Below are 5,504 nucleotides of genomic sequence, written 5' to 3' on the forward strand. Positions count from 1 at the left end.
CCATCAATAGGATCACGGATTTAAATAATATTAATAGGGGCAGCTAGGTGGTGCAATGGCTAGAGCACCAGCCCTGAATTCAGGAGGACACGAGTTCAAATCTGGTCTCAGACGCTTAATACTTCCTAGCTGTGTGACCCTGGGCAAGTCACTTAACCCCAACCTCAAAAAAAGGAAAAAAATAGTGTTCATAGTTGAATATTTTTTTTCTAGAGACATTCTAAATAATTCTCCAGAAAAGGACCAGTTCATAGCTTTAGTAGAAATTCATTTTGACTTGCCTATCTTCTAGGAATCTCTCTAATGCTGACTATTCTTAAATTTAATCATCTTTGACAGTTTGATGAGTGTTTTAATGCCTATTTCTATTATTATTATTATTATTGATTCAGAGCATTTTGTTGATTTGCATTTTGACTGTTTATAAATCTTTGTTTATAATTTTCCCCACTATTAACCAACATTGTTTTTGCTATTATATATTTGCTAGTATATATTATATACATAAATATATTTGCTATTACATATTATATATTTGTTATTATATATTTATCTTGAATATAAATCTTTTTAAAAAGAGTTAATGAAAGATTTTCCTCAATTGACAGTGTCTTTTCTTTTTCTAAAAGAACTTCATGCAAAAGCTTTTTAATTTCATTGAATAAAAATTTCCCATTCAATCTTTCTAATCACTTCTATCCCTTATTTGAAATTCTTCCTCTAATAGGAGACCTAAAAACACAAAGGAAAGATTTCCATTCTCTTCTGTTTTAATGTTTAATGTCTCTTACTTAAGTCTTGTATCTATTTAGAGCATGTTTTGTTATGTGGTGTAAGATGCTGGTAGAAGCCTCCTTTCCTAAGTGGAAAGCCAAATTTCTTTCTAATCTTCCCAATTCTTGTCCATTAGGAAGATGTTTATTTGAGATTAATGTACACCGGGCATTGCCTCGGCTTCTGAGACTTAGTTTTCTAATTTGTCTTGCTGATCTACTTCTCTATACTGTATATAACTCCATATGCTCTTGTTGTCTCCCACATTAAAACATAAATCTCTTAGGAATTGAGATTGCTTTATGGAATCTATTTTTAGCTTTGTGCCTAGCATATAGTAGGTACTTAATAAATACTTATTGTTTGTTTAATTGATACCAAATAATTCTGCTGATTACAACTTTATAAAATGACTTGAATGGGACAGCTAGGTGGCGCAGTGGATAGAGCCCCAGTCCTGAAGTCAGAAGGACCTGAGTTCAAATCTGACCTCAGACACTTAACATTTCCTAGGTGGGTGACCCTGGACAAGTCACTTAACCCCAATTGCCTTAGTGAAATAAATTTTTAAAAATGGCTTTAAGTCTGGTACTGCTAACCCCCCTCTCCATATCTGAAGCTTGCTAGCTTTGTGGCTGTAGAAAAGCCACTTAACCCATCTCAGTTATAACTGGACCTCAGTTTCCTCATCTGTAAAATGAAGAGATTGGACTGAATGAGTTCTCTGAACCCTTCCCATTCTAGATCTGGGCTCCTATTGCTTTATGCAAAAGGAAAACTGCATACATGGTGTATGATTTAGCTTCAGATAATGGGGAACTCAGAATCAGCTGCTTAAAGGGCAGTGTTCCATCTTCCTGTGGCTTCTGCTTCACAATTTTGAGAAAGTGACAGTACAAGGTGTCCATCCAGGGCCATTATACGGTCCTTCATGCAGATGGGAGGAGCTGCAAGCCACTAGCATCCTTCTGAGCATGGGGGATGAGGGAGTTGAGCAGTATTGAGAGTCAGGGATGCTGTGGGACCCAGTCCTGCTGGGGTCTTTGGCTCCATTCTGTCTCAGTGTCACCATCCCTAAGTTGCCCTTTGTAAAATGGGGTAAGAAGCTCAGGGCAATGCAGCCAGCCCAGAGGCTGAAGGACTAGAGGGGATACTAGAAACTCTCAGTTCAAATCTCTCCCAAGCTGCCTTGGTGCCCATTCCAAAAAGGGGAAACATTGTGTTTCCAGGGGACTGAGAGCTCGGGTTGGCTGGGGAGCAAACTGCCGCCTCCCACGTTCCCGCAGTAGATTGTGCCGGGCTGGGTGATGGAGGGAACCTGCTGAGATGCTATGACTTTCCTGCCACAGTCTGCCTGCCTCACTGGGCCACCAGGGACGTGCTGCTGCTTCCATGGCAACAGAAACCGGCGACTTTCCCATCTCCTCCTCATTTGTGTGTGGCTCTCGGGTGTGCATGTGTGAATATATGTGCATACAGAGGCGGGCTGGCGGACAGTGCAGGTATTTACCTGTAGGCACCATGCAGTGCTGACATACATGCATGCACATGAGTGTGTGTGAGTGTGCACGTGCGAGGCACATTCGGGTTTGCATGTGTGTGCATGTTCTGTGTATATGTGTGTTTGCATGTATGTGCACCTATGAGTACATGCAACCAGCTATTATATGTGTACGCATGAACAGGTTTGTATGCATTATAAAAAGCTAGGTTTTTTTTGCTTGTATTTGTGCTGAGGCAGTTGGGGTTAAATGACTTGCCCAGGGTCACACAGCTGGGAAGTATTAAATGTTTGAGGCCAGATTTGAACTCGGATCCTACTGACTTCAGGGCTGGTGCTCTAACCACTGCACCACCTAGCTGCCCCCAAAGCTGTATATCAGTGTTTATCCAGTGTCTATATATTTGCACGCACCTATCTGTGTGCACACACACAAACACAGAGAGTTGGATTTCAAATTGAAAACCCTATTGGGGTTAGTTTTAAACCCTTCCCCTTAGGCACTCCAAGGTTTTGCCTGTTCCTTTCCTGCCTGTCCTGTCCCTTACCCAGCAGCTGCTTTTAGTGACTTAGCGTTTCCCCAGAAATGGCCATCCAGCCAGTGATACTAAATGTTCCCAGTTTTTATCCAGAATGGTTTTGCTGCCCTGAGGGAGGCCTTGTGATTTAGCCAAGAAGAGCAGGCTGAGGCTATATCTGATCTCCAGAGGGGACGGGATCTGGGGGGCATCCGAGGAGGATCCAGGGCAGGAGGAAGGAGATTGATGTGAATCCAGAAAGAGGCCAGCCTTCTGACCCGACTGTCTGGTTATTCCAGGAGTTTTAGCTCACTTCCCACAGTGCAGGGCAGGCGGTATACAACACAACTGACACATCTCTTAAATGGAAGAAAATGAGAGAGGAGTGGGGCCTTTGGCCAGTGATTTTAGTTGGATCCTCCCCTCTGACCTCTCAGTAATGGGAGGGCCAATTAGCAATGCCATTAGTTTTCAGAATAGCATAATGGAGACATGGGGAGTGAGAGAAGAAGCTTCCAGAAAAAAAATCCCACCTGTTGAAATATCTCTGGGTCATCATGGCTAAGGCACTAGTGCCTCTTCCTCCGGGAAGCCTCCCCTGATAGGCCATCTAAAAGTGTCCTGAAATCTGCATATTCCTCCTGAATACTTTTCTAGGCTCTTTCTTTCGCCCAGTTAACACTTTTTAGCTCTTTTGTTCCCTTACTTGCAGCACAGTAGAGCCTTGGATTTGAAGTGAAGACCAGGATTTGAATCCTGTCTGTATAACCCTAAGCACCTCAATTTCCTTAACAGTGAAAATGGAGATAATTATCATATTTTCCTCTAAGGATTGTTATGGTGAAGATCAAGTGAGAGGATGTGTATAAAGTGCAGTGTCAGCTTTTCCAGGCCGATATGCACATGAGTTATCAGTGCCAGATTCTCTGGGATTCAGCTGGCCTGTTCTTATACGTGCAGATCTGTCTCCCCGATAGAATATAGTCTCCTCGAGGGAAGGGACTATTTTACTTCTGTCTTTGTGTTCCCAACACATAATACAGTGCCTGGCCCATAGTAGGTGATTACACAATGCTTCCCTATGTCATTAAACTCTCTGTCCTCTTCTTTATACTTAAATATATATAATTATATTATATATATATATATAATATATTATATTATAATATATTATATATAATGTATATCATATCATGTTACAATATATTATATATGTAATATATTATGTTATAATATATATATATATTATATAATATACATTATATGATGTTATAATATATTATATATAATATATATAATGTATATTATATCATGTTACAATATATTATATATGTAATATATTATGTTATAATATATATAATATATTATATAATATACATTATATGATGTTATAATATATATAATATATATTATATCATGTTATAATATATTATATATGTAATATATTATGTTATAATATATATATTATATAATATACATTATATGATGTTATAATATATTATATATATATATATATATTATATCATGTTACAATATATTATATATGTAATATATTATGTTATAATATATATAATATATTATATAATATACATTATATGATGTTATAATATATTATATATAATATATATTATATCATGTTATAATATATTATATATGTAATATATTATGTTATAATATATATATATATTATATAATATACATTATATGATGTTATAATATATTATATATAATATATATTATATCATGTTATAATATATTATATATGTAATATATTATGTTATAATATATATATTATATAATATACATTATATGATGTTATAATATATTATATATAATATATATAATGTATATTATATCATGTTACAATATATTATATATGTAATATATTATGTTATAATATATATAATATATTATATAATATACATTATATGATGTTATAATATATTATATATAATATATATTATATCATGTTATAATATATTATATATGTAATATATTATGTTATAATATATATATTATATAATATACATTATATGATGTTATAATATATTATATATATATATATATTATATCATGTTACAATATATTATATATGTAATATATTATGTTATAATATATATAATATATTATATAATATACATTATATGATGTTATAATATATTATATATAATATATATTATATCATGTTATAATATATTATATATGTAATATATTATGTTATAATATATATATATATTATATAATATACATTATATGATGTTATAATATATTATATATAATATATTATATATGTTATAATATAATATATATGTTATAATATATATATATATATATAATATACATTATATGATGTTATAATATATTATATATAATATATATTATATCATGTTACAATATATTATATATATTATATATTATATATAATGTATATTATATCATGTTACAATATATTATATATGTAATATATTATGTTATAATATATATAATATATTATATAATATACATTATATGATGTTATAATATATTATATATAATTATATGATATATATTATATATATGTATATATATATATATATTATACATTATATAAAGGGAGAACTTGGAGATCATCAGCTCCAGCCCTTTTTTAAAAATGGGGAAACTGAGGTCCAGAAGGTTAAGTGCTTTGTTCCAGGTGCCATTAATGCTCTTGGGACAAAATGGAGAATTGT

The sequence above is a fragment of the Sminthopsis crassicaudata genome, chromosome 2 (assembly GCF_048593235.1).
Source record: "Sminthopsis crassicaudata isolate SCR6 chromosome 2, ASM4859323v1, whole genome shotgun sequence".
Taxonomy (NCBI): Eukaryota; Metazoa; Chordata; class Mammalia; order Dasyuromorphia; family Dasyuridae; genus Sminthopsis; species Sminthopsis crassicaudata.